The sequence below is a fragment of the Pogoniulus pusillus genome, chromosome 11 (assembly GCF_015220805.1).
Source record: "Pogoniulus pusillus isolate bPogPus1 chromosome 11, bPogPus1.pri, whole genome shotgun sequence".
In the NCBI taxonomy this organism is placed as follows: domain Eukaryota; kingdom Metazoa; phylum Chordata; class Aves; order Piciformes; family Lybiidae; genus Pogoniulus; species Pogoniulus pusillus.
The window spans coordinates 29,600,222-29,616,830 of record NC_087274.1 but is presented as its reverse complement, the minus strand read 5'-3'; the positions used below and the strand labels follow the sequence as shown (position 1 = coordinate 29,616,830).

General features: G+C 47.1%; 1 protein-coding gene across 6 annotated transcripts in view; it reads left to right on the top strand.

Annotated features, from left to right (window-relative positions):
• Positions 1-16,609, top strand: part of SORCS2 (sortilin related VPS10 domain containing receptor 2) — a 671,789-nt gene that overhangs the window by 55,518 nt on the left and 599,662 nt on the right. The gene's annotated exons all lie outside the window — the stretch shown is intronic.

Below are 16,609 nucleotides of genomic sequence, written 5' to 3'. Positions count from 1 at the left end.
TCTTAGCAGTGAACTAGCTGCTTGGGAAGGAGTGAAAGCACACACACACCCAAACCCCTTTCTCCTCACCATGTCTTCAGATGATGTGACTGAAACACAAATGTCCTGCACAGTAAATCTAAGTATCATCAGGGAATTTGTTCTATATGAAATGCAATTAGCATTTAGTTCCTGGAAAGAAGTTAGATGTGTGTTTGTTTGTATTATGTATGTCTGAGTGAGATGTATGGATCCCAGGAGTAAGGAACACATTATTGCAATGCACAGGCAGGAAAATGTTGTGTATCTTAGCATTAAAGCTGTGGTGAACGCTGGCAACGGTCCAGAATCCAAACTGTGGTGGTTTGTATGTGTCTGCCTCTTTCCTTCTTAGGGATCCTTGAAATCTTTGTCTGAAAGCAGGCTCTCCAGATAGCTTAGAGAGGGTGCGGCCAGGCTCCTCTCACAGTGGACATATTAGAGGCCATGTGAAGTAAAGGAAATCTTTTTCCTTGGAGTTTGCTTGTTTTACTTGGCAGAGAGGAAGGGGACAGTCAGAAATATTTCTGGTGCAGGTGATGGGATGGATCATCTCTTACTGTGCACTTCATGAGAAGAACAACAGATGCCTGTTTTGGGGTGCAAACAATAGAATCACAGAATCATAGAATCAACCAGGTTGGAAGAGACCTCCAAGCTCATCCAGCCCAACCTAGCACCCAGCCCTAGCCAGTCAACCAGACCATGGCACTAAGTGCCTCAGCCAGGCTTTGCTTCAACACCTCCAGGGATGGTGACTCCACCACCTCCCTGGGCAGCCCATTCCAATGCCAATCACTCTCTCTGCCAACAACTTCCTCCTAACATCCAGCCTAGACATTCCCCTGCACACCTTGAAACTGTGTCCCCTTGTTCTGTTGCTGGTTGCCTGGCAGAAGAGACCAATCTCACCTGGCTACAGCCTCCCTTCAGGTAGTTGTAGACAGCAATGAGGTCACCCCTGAGCCTCTTCTTCTCCAGGCTAAACAACCCCAGCTCCCTCAACCTCTCCTCACAGGGCTGTGTTCCAGGCCCCTCACCAGCTTTGTTGCCCTCCTCTGAATACCTTCCAGCACCTCAACATCACTCTTGAATTGAGGAGCACTCAAGGTGTGGCCTGAGCAGTGCTGAGCACAGGGGCATAATAACCTCCCTTGTCCTACTGGCCACACTGATCCTGATGCAGGCCAGGATGCCATTGGCTCTCTTGACCACCTGGGCACGCTGCTGGCTCATCTTCAGCTACTATCTATCAGTACCCCCAGGTCCCTTTCCTCCTGGCTGCTTTCCAGCCGCTCTGTCCCCAGCCTGTAGAGCTTCTTGGGGTTGTTGTGGCCAAAGTGCAATGACCCTGTCACCTGAACATCAGCGTTCTTAATGTTACTCAGGCTGTTGCTTGCTGTTGTAACTGTCCACAAAGCAATCATTGCATCAGTGTAACTTTTGTGCCTTCCTTTGCATATTTGGTTTAATAATAATCAGTTTGGATTCCTCAGGCCTAGTTCTGCACTCTTCTAGACAAGTCTCATACTGTCAGACAAACTCTGAATGTGGTTTGTGTGGTGTATTGAGAACAAGGAGATGACAGTGCTCTTATTCTAGTGGCTTCAGTGGAGTTCCCTTCTGTTTACACCTTAATAATGAAGGTCAGTCAGGTCATTGGTGTTTGGAGCCCAATTTTTTCCTTGTCTAGGACCCATCTAATCATACTCAGCTGCTTGAAAAAATTCAAGGCAGCAGCCAATATATGTATTGCTTAGTGGTTTAGGAATCTCTCCTATTTTGGGACAGTCTTATTTTGAGAATAAAATAAAACTAATGCATTTTGCAAAACTCAGCTTATGATCTCTGGCTTGTGTTACTGGTATTATGATCTCTGGCTTGTGTTCCTGATTCTCTTCTAGCCTGAGATCTCCTAGATAGTCCTAGGAGATGTTACAACAGAAGAAGGATCTTCATCCCTCTGTCTGTCAACCTGTGAAAACTACTACCACCACAAATCTACACAAATGAAGGAATCAAAAGAAGTTAAGCTCAATGCAAGTCTAAGTGCCTCTTCAACCAAACATTTCAGCATGTGTATGACTACAGACATGAGTTTAATTCATTCTCTAGTCAACAAGTCACTGAAGTGCATAGTAGCCCCGCTGCATTACCATAAGAAGTGAGTGTGGGCATAGATGCTGCATCCAGTTCTGGAGCCCCTGTTACAAGCTGGGGAGGGACTACTTAGGCTCTAAGGTAGTGATAGGACTAGGGGGAATGGAGCAAAGCTGGAGGTGGAGAGATTGAGTGGAAGTGAGGAGGAAGTTGTTGAGCATGAGGGTGGTGAGAGCCTGGAATGGATTGGCCAGTGAGGTGGTTGAGGCCCCATCCCTGGAGGTGTTTAAGGCCAGGCTGGCTGAGGCTGTGGGCAGCCTGATCTAGGGTAGGGTGTCCCTGGGCATGGCAGGGGGTTTGGAACTGGCTGCTCCTTGTGGTCCCTTCCAACCCTGACTGATTCTGTGATTTGCTGACTTGGAGTCTATGCCATATGCAAGTGCTAGAGTCTGATAGTGTGGTGTGTGTGACTTTCTGCTGTGGTAGTATGGTACAAAGGCACAGATTTCACAGAGTGAATCATCAGTATCACCACAGCAACAAACTTCTTAATACTCAAAAGCTTTGTCTCTTGTGAGACAGGATCTCTTGGTACATGACCCTGGCAGAACATTAAGGTTTTTCTTGGAACAAAGTGAGCTGGGAAGCTTGCACATACTGAAGTCCAAACAGTAACTCTGCTTGCTTTGTGTGGAAGATCTCATGGACTTCATGTCCTGTAGTTGCTTTCCAGATGCTGTCCTGGTGCAATCATAGAATGGTTTAGGTTGGAAGGGACTTCAAAGCTCATTCAGTTCCAACCCCCTGCTATAGGCATGGATGCCTCCCTCTAGAACAAGTTGCTCAAGGCCTTGTCCAACCTGGCTTTGAAAACCTCCAGGGAGGTTGTGGAGCACAGAATCACCCAGTGTGATCTTCAGTCACAACCTCCCTGGACAACCTGTGCCAGTGTCTCACCACCCTCACTGGAAAGAACTTCTTCCTAACATCCAGTTTGAATCTCATCTCTGTCAGTTTAAACCCATCACTCCTCATCCAGTTATTACCAGACCTCGTAACTAGTCCTTCCTCAGCCTTTCTGTAGGCTCCCTTCAGATACTGGAAGGCCACTACAAGGTCTCCTCAAAGCTTTCTCTTCTCCAGACATACACACATGGATAGCTACGTCCATCCCCATGCTGATGGACATGTGAGGAGAGGGAGCACTGAATCCCCTGCTGCTCCCTGACACCCACCTGCAATCCAGAAAGGCTCAGAACCTGTTGAACTTGCAAACATTGCTGTGTCAATGGCAGCTACATCTGACCTAGGTAGGGCCATCCATGAAATGAAATGGTTTCTTATACCAGCTTCTCAAGGGGTGAGCTTCAGTGCCTGAATTAGTTACAACCATGTAAACCAGCCAGGGGGAGGATTTCCTATATGTGTCTGCCATCTGGGGAGTTTGCTTACTGGAGCAGGCATTTGGAGTGGTGGGTTTTGCTTTTTATTTTTTTTCTAATAGCAGCATAAATTTGGTTATTTTGAGAGATCACAAATGTTCAGACAGAAACATTTTTTTACCCATTTGAATGATCACATCAGAAACTGAGGCTGGTATCCCTTCCAATCTCCAGCAGGGCAATGAATCAATGAAACTGAGGCTGGTATCCTTCCCAGTCTCCAGCAGGGCAATGAATCAGTGAAACTGAGGCTGGTATCCTTTCCAGTCTCCAGCAGGGCAATGGATCAATGAAACTGAGGCTGGTATCCCTTCCAGTCTCCAGCAGGGCAATGAATCAGTGAAACTGAGGCTGGTATCCTTTCCAGTCTCCAGCAGGGCAATGGATCAATGAAACTGAGGCTGGTATCCCTTCCAGTCTCCAGCAGGGCAATGAATCAATGAAGCTGAGGCTGGTATCCTTTCTAGTCTCCAGCAAGGCAATGAATGAATGAAGCTGAGGCTGGTATCCCTTCCAGTCTCCAGCAGGGCAATGAATCAATGAAACTGAGGCTGGTATCCCTCCCAGTCTCCAGCAGGGCATTGAATCAGTGAAACTGAGGCTGATATCCCTTCCAGTCTCCATCAGGGCAATGAATCAATGAAACTGAGGCTGGTATCCCTCCTAGTCTCCAGCAGGGCAATGAATCAGTGAAACTGAGGCTGGTATCCCTTCCAGTCTCCAGCAGGGCAATGAATCAGTGAAACTGAGGCTGGTATCCTTTCCAGTCTCCAGCAGGGCAATGAATCAGTGAAACTGAGGCTGGTATCCCTTCCAGTCTCCAGCAGGGCAATGAATCAGTGAAACTGAGGCTGGTATCCCTTCCAGTCTCCAGCAGGGCAATGAATCAGTGAAGCTGAGGCTGGTATCCCTTCCAGTCTCCAGCAGGGCAATGAGTTAATTTGATGTTGTTCTCAGTAGTGTAGGTACAAATGTTTCCGTGGGGAGCCTAAAAAGAAAAGATACTTTTTGATGCTGTGCCTAATGATGTGTAGTGAGCCTGAGGTTTCTTATGGGAGATAGTCTGTGCAGCCTCTGTCAGTACTGTGATATTTTCCACTTTGCTGAACTCTCCAAAAAGGGCCTAGGATCCTGTTTTCAACTTGGTGCTTTAAAGTGATGCAATAATCATGATGAGTAAAATGTTTTACGAGGCTTTTTGGCTTCTGTATGCTTTACTTGGTATAGACGAAGGCACTCAAAGCAGAATTCAGAGCAAGGGTCAGAAGAGGGGTTATGATGAGATGACCATCATGGGAGTCCTTTCTTTCCCCAGCAGTATTTATTTGGGTAATAGAGCTCTGGATGGTGGCAGAGAAAAGATTTATGGTTGCTTGTGAGCAGAAAGGCATTGCAGGTACAGCGAGGTTGGGTGCCTATATGAGTAGTCAATATTCTGTTATTTGCTGTGATAATTGCAGGGGTTTTGTTGGTTCATTTTGTTTGTTGTTGTTTGGTTGTGTTGAGTTTTTGGGTTTTTTTAATTCCTAGAAAGCAGTAGGAGGAAGAGAATATTAAAAACTACTGAGAATAATAGTGCAGTGACTGTTCACAGAGTCATAGAATCAACCAGGTTGGAAGAGACCTCCAAGATCATCCAGTCCAACCTAGCACCCAGCCCTGGCCAGTCAACCAGACCATGGCACTAAGTGCCTCATTCAGTCTTTTCTTGAACACCTCCAGGGATGGTGACTCCACCACCTCCCTGGGCAGCCCATTCCAATGCCAATCACTCTCTCTGCCAACAACTTCCTCCTAACATCCAGCCTAGACTTTCCCCAGCACAACTTGAGACTGTGTCCTCTTGTTCTATTGCTGGTTGCCTGGGAGAAGAGGCTCAACCCCCTTCTGGCTACAATGCCCCTTCAGGTAGTTGTAGACAGCAATGAGGTCTGCCCTGCGCCTTCTCTGCTGCAGGCTAAACACCCCCAGCTCCCTCAGCCTCTCCTCATAGGGTTTATGTTCCAGGCCCCTCCTCAGTCTTGCTGCCTTCTCTGGACACCTTCCAGCACCTCAACATCTCTCTTGAATTGAGGGGCCCAGAACTGGACACAGCACTCAAGGTGTGGCCTGACCAGTGCTGAGCACAGGCGCAGAATAACCTCCCTTGTCCTGCTGGCCACACTGTTCTTGATGCAGGCCAGGATGCCATTGGCTCTCTTGACCACCTGGGCACACTGCTGGCTCATCTTCAGCTACTATCTACCAGTACCCCCAGGTCCTTTTCCTCCTGGCTGCTCTCCAGCCACTCTGTCCCCAGCCTGTAGTGCTGCTTGGGGTTGTTGTGGCCAAAGTGCAGAACCCTGCACTTGGCCTTGTTCCTCAGCTGTTGGCTTCTGCAACTGCATGACTCGTGTAGCTCTCTACCTTGACACATTTATTTGGAGTTAGTAGAGACACTTATAAATTAGGGAAAAGAAAAAACAGTAAAGACAAACCAGAAGTTGGACTTGGGGGTGGGAGGAGAGAAGACAAATATCTGGCCAGCTCATCTGTCTTTGCCTAATGACAGTCTTTGTCCCAGTGGTTATCTTGCAGATCTGACTAGGCTCATTTCCCAAAATTTATATCCATCTGTAATCAGAAGTTAATGTGGTAGAGTAATTCCAGTCCTGAATCTGTTTTCTCTCTCTCTTAATTGAATTACTTCTGTCCTTTTTGCAGGAAGTAAGTGCTATTTCGTGGGTATCTCTATTGAGAATGAGAAGTTTCCTTTCCAGATGAATATAGTTCAGTTTAATGGCTTGTGTGTAGATCAGCCTCTCTTAAACGAAGATTTTGTGCCAGGAGAATCACAGAATCAACCAGGTTGGAAGAGACCTCCAAGATCATCCAGTCCAACCTAGCACCCAGCCTTGTCCAGTCAACCAGACCATGGCACTAAGTGCCTCAGCCAGGCTTCTCTTGAGCACCCCCAGAGATGGTGACTCCACCACCTCCCTGGGCAGCCCATTCCAATGCCAATCACTCTCTCTATCTATCTGTGATCCCAGCTCCCTCTCTGCCTGGCTGCTCTCAGCCACTCTGTCCCCAGCCTGTAGTGCTGCTTGGCGTTGTTGTGGCCAAAGTGCAGAACCCTGCACTTGGCCTTGTTCAGTCTCATCCCACTGACCTCTGCCCACCCATCCAGCCTGGCTAGGTCCCTCTGCAGGGCTCTCCTACCTTCAAACCGATGAACAACTGCTCCTAGCTTGATGTTATCTGCAAACTTACTGATGCTGGACTCCATCCCCTGTTCCAGATCATCAATAAAGATGTTGAACAGGACTGTGCCCAGCACTGATCCTTGGGGAACACCACCAGTGCCAGCTGCCAACTGCATGTGGCACCATTCACCACCACTCTCTGGGCCTGGCCCTCCAGCCAGTTCTTGACCCATATCAGAGTGAATCTGTCCAAGCCAGGAGCTGCAGCTGTGCCAGGAGCTTGTTGTGGCAGACAGTGTCAAAGGCTTTGCTGCAGTCCAGGCAGACTCCATCCACAGCCTGTCCCACATTCACCAGGCAGGAACCTGATCATAAAAGGAGCTCAGGTTGGTCAGGCAGGACCTGCCCTTCCTAAACCCATGCTGGCTGGGCCTGATGCCATGGCCATCCTGTAGGTGCTCTGTGATGGCACTCAAGATGACCTGTTCCAGCTAGTACTCAGAAGCCTCTCAAAATGCTGTGCCCAGCTCTTCTAAACATGTACTGGTTTTGATATGGCCTTTGGAGCTTACTAACTTGACAGGCCTCAGTTGGCTTTGGCTGGGAAGTACCTTCTACAGTGTGTTAAGGATGTTTTAGTTCTGGTACTGAGATTATTATCCAACTTGAGAATTCTGAAGGGTTGCTTACTGACTATGTTTGTGGTTGATATGTTGAGTTTTTAAGAGCTGGGTGTGTTACACGATGTGCTTGCCCTCTATCATTAAGTATTTGTAACATTTGCTCTCTGGCATAGCTATTTTTTTAAATGGGTTAAAAAAGGAGAACACTTTCAGTCCTGAGAAGGCTCTCTTCTGCAGTAATGGATGTGAAATAAAGGGTGGGAAAAGCTGTGTGGCACAAATCTGTAAATGGGAAAATGCACAGGAGAATCAGTGAACACCAAAGAGGACGTTTCCCCCTGATAATGCAGCCTGTGGCTTGTTACCCTACAAAGCAGCTGATGTGTTAGGTGTACAGCTGGAGAGCCACACTTCCATTCTAGGTTTTGATCATTTGAACCAGTTAAGACCCTTACAACTGCTGATGAAACCCTTAAAACTGCTGGAGCTGTTCAAGGCAGAATTGGACGTGGCACTTGGTGCCATGGTCTAGCCTTGAGCTCTGTGGTAAAGGGTTGGACTTGATGATCTGTGAGGTCTCTTCCAACCTTGGTGATACTGTGATACTTTTTTGGTCTTGAGTTAGCTGTGACATTTGTAGCTCAGCAATATTTAACTGCTGCATAAACTCTCAGAGCGTTCATCCCTCGTTTGATGAACATATTATAGTCATTATGGCATCCTGGCCTGCATCAGGAATGGTGTGGCCAGCAGGAGCAGGGAGGTCATTCTGCCCCTGTACTCTGCACTGGTTAGACCTCACCTTGAGTACTGTGTTCAGTTCTGGGCCCCCCAGTTTAGGAGGGACATTGAGATGCTTGAGCGTGTCCAGAGAAGGGCGACGAGGCTGGGGAGAGGCCTTGAGCACAGCCCTACGAGGAGAGGCTGAGGGAGCTGGGATTGGTTAGCCTGGAGAAGAGGAGGCTCAGAGGTGATCTTATTGCTGTCTACAACTACCTGAGGGGAGGTTGTGGCCAGGAGGAGGTTGCTCTCTTCTCTCAGGTGGCCAGCACCAGAATGAGAGGACACAGCCTCAGGCTGTGCCAGGGGAAATTAAGGCTGGAGGTGAGGAGAAAGTTCTTCCCTGAGAGAGTCATTGGACACTGGAATGGGCTGCCCGGGGAGGTGGTGGAGTCGCCGTCCCTGGAGCTGTTCAAGGCAGGACTGGACGTGGCACTTGGTGCCATGGTCTGGCCTTGAGCTCTGTGGTAAAGGGTTGGACTTGATGGTCTGTGAGGTCTCTTCCAACCCTGATGATACTGTGATACTGTGATTTTTTGGGACGCAGAGTAGGACTTTCCAGTCACAGTAACAGGGGTTGCTGAGTAGTTCACATTTAATTCCTGAAATTCACATTTCTAGGTAGATTCCTGGAGATGAAGCAAATATAATAGAACATTGTGGTTTTCTTTTCAGTCCACATGATTAATTTCCTTTCGTGTTATGGTTACAACCCAAGATTCATCATTTTCAATTGTTGAGGTCAGTAATGGCCTTCTCTCCAGGAGTGATACATTGAGCTTGACAGACAGCAGCCTTTTACTATTTCTGTCTTCTAAATTGCTATTTATGTGGAGAAAAGTCAATGGAATCAGCTGGATTCAGCACTGAAGACACTAGAGGAAAAATAAACTTCTGAGTGCCCTCTGGATATAACCAGCAGAGATGTGTTATTCCTTGCCTACACTAATGTATCATGAGATATTCTTTGCTGTCCACAAGCTAATACATTGTTCTATCAGGGGAATGCAAAATATGACCTGGAGACTTCATATTGAGGGCCAGAAAAGACAGGAGCTTGTTATTTAGTGTGAGGATTCAGAAACCGTTTCATACTTAATGGCAGCTATTGATTTACTAAGTTCTTTATTCTGTCCTGAGGGGTTGAAAAGAGGAGAGCTTTTGCTCATGTGTGAAGTCTCAGCAAACACAGTTTTCAAATCTCAGGCACAACTAAAGGTACATCCCTAAATCAGCATCATCTGGTTGGTAGTCTTTGGTCTACTTCTACTGCTTATTTTCTGTTTTCATAAGAGGAATCAGAGATGGGGATTAGCTCCTCCTGCACATAGAGTGGTTTGGGCTGGAAGAGACCTCCAAAGGTCATCTAGTCCAACCCTCTCTGCAGTCAGCAGGGGCATCTTCAACTAGATCAGGTTGCCCAGAGCCCTGTCGAGCCTCACTTTGAATATCTCCAGGGATGGAGCCCCAACCACCTCCATAGGCAACCTGTTCCAGTGTTCTACCACCCTCATGGCAAAGAACCTGTTCCTACCATCCAATCTAAATTTGCTTTTCCCTAGTTTGAAGCCATTGCTCCTCATCCTGTGTACTGCAGGTCTTTGTAAACATCCTTCATGTAGGCTCCCTTCAGCTACTGGCAGGCTGCTGTTAGGTCTGCCCTGAGCCTCCTCTTCCCCAGGCTGAGCACCCATAGCTCCCTCAGCCTCTCCTCATATGGTTTATGCTCCAGGCCTTTCACCAGCCTTGTTGCCCTTCTCTGCACACCTTCCTGCACCTCAACATCACTCTTGAATTGAGGAGCCCAGAACTGGACACAGCACTCAAGGTGTGGCCTGAGCAGTGCTGAGCACAGGGGCAGAATAACCTTCCTCGTCCTTCTAGCCACACTGCTCCTGATGCAGGCCAGGATGCCATTGGCTCTCTTGGCCACCTGGGCACACTTCTGGCTCCTGTTCAGCTACTATCTATCAGTACCCCCAGGTCCCTTTCTTCCTGGCTGCTCTCAGCCACTCAGTCCCCAGCCTGTAGAGCTGCTTGGGGTTGTTGTGGCCAAAGTGCAGAACCCTGCACTTGGCCTTCTTAAATCTCATCCCAGTGGCCTCTGCCCACCCATCCAGCCTGTTGATGGTCCTCTCTAGCTTAGCTTACCTTGTTGAAAAGATGTTTTGTGATGCACCTGAGCTCTACAAGCCTCATTGGGAAATTGGTCCATTCCTGGAAGGCACTTTTAATTTACTAGGCAGCCTGGTGTATTGCAGGGAAGAACACTTCAAGATGTCTATGAAGGCTTTGGTATGTATTGAACAAGTACATGATTTGTGTGCTGCAGAAAAAGAGGAGCTGATTTATCTTCTGATCTCTTGCCTCTACAGAACCTTGCAGTATGTTACCAAGGTTGGGATATTGTTGCTGGCACACCCTAAAGGAAAGCCAAGCTCTGCTTCTATTTGGCCTCAACTCTAGAAAGCAGGTTTTTATGATTTCAATTGAATTATTTGCTTCATATAATTCCATAATGCCTCTATAATGCAGAGTCCTGTGCTGCACACCTGCAATGGCAACTTCACATAATAGCTTAGTGTTTGGGAGGAACAGAAAATAGTAGAGTAAAAAGAAGAGTAGAGTATAAACTTGCCTGTTTCACCTGCTGGTTGCACTGAGTGTGCTTGTTCTCTAAGACATTCATGCCTTGTGCATTTTGCTAACAGCCTCAGATAGACATAGTAACATTTTGAAAGAAGAAATGATCAATTTCCACCCTAATAACTCTTTGGGACATCTCATATTGCTTGCTCTCAAGCTGGGAGTGCTGGCTGCACTTGTGGCAAGCACGCAGCTGCTCCCCACACCGGTGCAGGTCTGTGGTTTGTGGCATTTGGGGTCACAGAGTCACAGAACCTCAGAGGTTGGAAGTGACCTCCAGAAACCATCAAGTCCAACCCCCCTGTCAAGGCAGGATCACCCAGGCTGGTTCAGAAAGGAATCCATCCCAATGGGTTTTGAAAGTCTCCAGAGAAGGAGACTCCACAGGTGGCCTGTTCCAGAGCTTCGTCAACCTCACTGCAAAGAAGTTTCTCCTCCTGCTGAGGTGAAACCTTCAATGTTCCACTTTGTAGCTGTTGCTCCTTGTCTTATTGCTGCTGACCAACGAGAAGGGGTTGGCCCCAGCCCCTTGACGCCCTCCCCTCAGGTATTTATAGACACGGATCAGTTCTTCTCTCAGTCTTCTCCAGCCAAATGTGAAAGCATACAGCCAAAGATGAAAGTGATGATTAAAAGAGTTATTATTTCTTTTAATACCATTCAGGGCTTTCAGTGGTGCCTGCTAATTGAAAATAACTCTGCCTCTCCCAGGAACACAACCATGCAATTGCTATAATGCTGCTGCTGGCTTTGCTGGCAGGGCTGCTCTATCTGTGAGGGCTGTGGTTGGAAATGCAGCTTTTGCCTTGGATGGAGAGAAAGGAAATTGTACTTTTAAGTGGAGAGACCACATAGCTGCCCAGAATGAGAATCGTTGTGGGGTGTGGGGGGGAAGATTTTCTTCTGAGTCATAGATTCATACAATCAGTCAGGGTTGGAAGGGACCATAAGGATCAGCCAGTTCCAACCCCCCTGCTATGGCCAGGGACACCCTACCCTAGAGCAGCCTGGCCACAGCCTCATCCAGCCTGGCCTCAAACACCTCCAGGGATGGGGCCTCAACCACCTTCCTGGGCAACCCATTCCAGGCTCTCACCACTCTCATGCTCAACAACTTCCTCCTTATGTCTGACTCTCCCCACCTCCAGCTTTGCTCCATTCCCCCTGGTCCTCTCACTACTTGATAGCCTAAAAAGTCCTTCCCCAGCTTTTTTGTAGGCTCCTCTCAGATACTGGAAGGCCACATCTAAGTTAAGCTTAGCCTTTAAGAAAACCCTGGCAGTGTTTTGTCCAACTCATAGACATTTAATGTAGGTACTGATGTAGTGAATTTTTTTCTTTTAATTTACTTTTCTGGCTGTCTTTCCTAATTGTCTGATAGGCAACTACTCAGCCACAAGGCCAGGCTGTTGCTTCCTAAACGTGAGATAGTTACATTGTTGGAGCCTAACTCATTAGGCTGATGAGTTTTCTGCAAGCAAAGGGAGTGTACAGTGTGGAATACCAACTGGGTGGATATGTAGCTTGTTGAAGTGATTAGAAAAATGATGGCACCAGCCTGTTTATTACAGCATTTGGATTAGGGCTTCAGCTTGCAATATTATCTCAGACAAAGCAGCTGTTAGGGGAGCTTCTCTTGTTGCTGTTTACAAGGAGCTTGCTCCTGTACTTATTTTCCAGTCCATGGGGGAAAGGGTGAGAACATAAAGCTACTAAAGTGGCCAGAAGTGATACCAGTCTGTTACAGCTTTCTGGTTTACCTCTCTTTACTCTGCTGTAAGGAGATGATCCAAGGTACCTCTGGAAGCATACATAAACCACATGCCTCCCGTGCTATAGTGGATGCTACTGTTTACCTTCACCTTTCCCAAGTGATCCCATGGGATTTGAGCCTGTGCTCTTCTCCCATGTTGAATAGTCTTCCAAGGCCATAGTCTCGGTGTGGCAGGAAGCTTCTCTGGAAGTACAGCTTTGTGTGGAGGAGAATCTGCAGTCTCAGGTTGTGATTTCTATTTCTGTTTCTCAAGTGCATGGATTTCTGATGCTTTTTCATCAAAGGCAGTAGAAATAAATGCACATATGCCAGCATCAAGACCTGTAGACACCATGCAACTCTTTCTTTGGGCATGTATAGAATCATAGAATCAACCAGGTTGGAAGAGACTTCCAAGATCATCCAGTCCAACCTAGCACCCAGTCCACTCAACTAGACCATGGCACCAAGTGTCTCATCCAGGCTTTTATTTAACATCTCCAGGGATGGTGACTCCACCACCACCTCCCTGGGCAGCCCATTCCAATGCCAACCACTCTCTCTGTGAAGAACTTCCTCCTAACATCCAGCCTAGACCTCCCCTGGATTTCCTGACATCAGATGCTGTGTGCTTTCAAAGGTAGAGATTTAGAAATCCAAGTTGGTTTCCAACTAAGTATGAGACTCAAAATGTTTATAAAACTATATTTTTAAAGTGAGATTATTAGTAGGTATTTCCATCAAGGTAATGGTTCCTTCACATTCCCAACTATATGAATGAAACATTGCTTTTATTATTGATGTGTGCTTTTGGTGGTGATTTGTATTGATGGGGTCCTGCACTTTGGCCACAACAACCCCAAGCAGCTCTACAGGCTGGGGACAGAGTGGCTTAGAGCAGCCAGGAAGAAAGGGACCTCGGGGTACTGGTGGATAGTAGCTGAAGATGAGCCAGCAGTGTGCCCAGGTGGCCAAGAGAGCCAATGGCATCCTGGCCTGCATCAGGAACAGTGTGGCCAGTAGGACGAGGAAGGTTCTTCTGCCCCTGTGCTCAGCACTGGTCAGGGCACACCTTGAGTGCTGTGTCCAGTTCTGGGCTCCTCAATTCAAGAGAGATGTTGAGGTGCTGGAAGGCGTGCAGAGAAGGGCAACAAGGCTGGTGAGGGGCCTGGAACACAAACCCTATGAGGAGAGGCTGAGGGAGCTGGGGGTGTGCAGCCTGGAGAAGAGTAGGCTCAGGGGTGACCTCATTGCTGTCTGCAACTACCTGAAGGGAGGCTGTAGCCAGGTGGGGTTGGTGTCTTCTCCCAGGCAACCAGCAGTAGAACAAGGGGACACAGTCTCATGTTGTGCTGGGGGAGGTCTAGGCTGGATGTTAGGAGGAAGTTGTTGGCAGAGAGAGTGATTGGCATTGGAATGGGCTGCCCAGGGAGGTGGAGTCACCATCCCTGGAGGTGTTCAAGAGAAGACTGGCTGAGGCACTTAGTGCCATGGCCTGGTTGACTGGCTAGGGCTGGGTGCTAGGTTGGACTGGTTGATTCTGTGATTCTCTGATGCTTCACATAATATAAAAAGTTTTCCCTAAAATGTAGTTTGTGTTTGGAATTAAAGAGCAAACGTTGGCAAATTTGTTTTGACAAGGACTTGGATATTTGGCATCCTGCCACTGAAAGTACACAATCCTTGCTGCTTCTCTCAGAGCTGCATTGTTCCTCGAGAGCAGAGCTATGGTGCAAGATCACCATAGAAGAGAGTGGGTTGTTGAGGAAGCTTGAATGAAGGCTTTGTAAATGTTAAGATAAGGCTTTAAAATATTTTTTAAATTAAAAAGGTACTGCTGAGACCCCATCTTGAGTACTCTGTCCAGGAAGGATATGACTGTGCTAGATGCATCCAGAGAAGGGCCATGAGGATGATCAGAGGGTTTGAACACTGCTCTTATGGAGAGAGACTAAAAGAGTTGGGGTTGGTTAGTTTGGATAGGAGAAGGCTCTGAGGAGACCTTATTGTGGCCTTCCAGTATCTGAAGTATATCTGAAGTGGGCTACAAGAAAGCTGGGGAGGGACTTTTTAGGGTGTCAAGTAGTGATAGACCTGGGAGGAATGGATTAAAACTACAAGTGGGTAGGTAGGGATTGGAAGTTAGGAAGAAGTTCTTCCCCATGAGGGTGATGAGACACAGGAACAGGTTGCCCAGGGAGGTGGTGGAAGCCTCATCCCTGTAAGTTTTTAAGGCCAGGCTGGTGTGACTCTGTGTAGTCTGAACTAGTGTGAGGTGTCCCTGCCCATGGCAGAAGGATTGGTCCCTTCTAACCCTGACTATTCTGATTCTATGGGACTTGTTTGTGTTGACTCCTGTTTTCCATGTATGTCTTTGCAGTCATATACCTCATGCTAAATGTAGATGGATGGAGTAGTATCAGATCTATATGGGGGCTATAAGCCACTGACAAATTTGCTTGAATGAAAATGTCCTACAGTTGGTATTATTGATTAGAACTAAGAGGCTTCCCCTAACAGTTACAGCACTCAGAGGAAGAAAGGTGGATTTAAAAACAGCTTGGACCCAAGCTATAGAAAGACTTTCATTGGTCAGCATCAACATCTCAAACTGTATTAGGGTTAATACAGCATCTGTGTGACCTGAAAAAATTGTTCTGCTTGTGGTGGGGAGCTGCTTTCTTCACTGCTTGCATCTCCTAAGGGATCCACAGCTGCTACGTCTGAAAATCAATAGAGTAATCCAGCCCTGGGGTCCTAAGGTGTAGCAGCAGTGGCCATTACACTGTGACAATAGACTTCTGAAGTGTGTGGTATGGCTTCATTACAGTGAATAACTTTAATGTACCATCAGTTTTCTGAGGCTTCTCTGATCAGGGCTGAGCTGGAGCAGAGGTCTTAAATCAAGAGAGCTGCTCTGTCCGAGCAGTCTGAGCAAATGGATCTGAATGATGGCAGCTGCACCTATTGCTGTGGTGTAGCAGACCTTGCATACCACAGAAGTTTGCTTTCAGATGAGCTGGGGAATGAGGATTAGTTTGAGGCAGGTAGAGCAGATGTTTAAAGCAAATGAGGCACCGCACTTGAGGGGAACAGCAGAGATTTCAGATCACTTTGTGCTGCCTTTGTTGCCTTTTTTTTATTGTAGGCATTTGCAAAGATTACCTTGGATGTGTGCATGCCAATAAAGAAACCTATTGTTTAGGCAAACAGGGAGTCTGGCCTGCACATTTATCTGAGGTGAAGCTATTTAAGCCGTTAAGGAAATGAAAATATCATGGTAGAAATAAGCCCATATAGATACGGCCTTGTTGTGTTTGGTCTTCTGCCAGACACATTCTGCCTGACACAGCCCTTGCAGTTGTACTGTTTTGCTGTCTGTAAGATAGAGATGGAGCCACTGAGACAGCCAGAGTTGGAGGTTACTTAAATCAGAATGCAGTATTGCCTGTTGAGGCTTGCAGTTGTAGGGGACTGCACCTTCATCGATCAGATCAAGATGGATGGCTGCAAAATTAGATCTCCATCCTGTAAAGGATGCAGGCAGAGGAATTCTGCTCTGTTTGGCCATACTGCTCAAGCTGTAGCCCCAGGGCTGCTGCTGCTGCCATCCCAGTGGCCTCTCTTTTGGCTGAAGCAGAGCTGCCTCACCCTTGAAGAATTTAAGATGAAGGAATGTGTGTTCTAGCCTGAAGAAAAGAAGTGTTTCTAGCTGCCAGTGCAGTGTGTGTAGTGGGCCTGTTCAGCTTGAAGTTAGCTTCAGGTGCATATGGGAATTGAAAATGTCAGTCTCCTGCAGAGTAACCAACAAGACACTGCTAAGTTGCTCAGATATCACTTTGTTTTTCTGAACTGTTATCTATCAGTCATTTCTCATCCTCTTTCTTTGCTGTCCTGAGATAATAACAAATTATCTGTAGGTCTGTACACCGAAGTTAAGTGCATCTATGTTCTCTGCAAGAAACAGGTTTGGAAACTGGAATTCTAGTGAGCACTTAGCTTCATCCCTAACACTTTGTGTCTTTTTGAAGTCATGAATAAGAATTAAACATGATTTTTAAA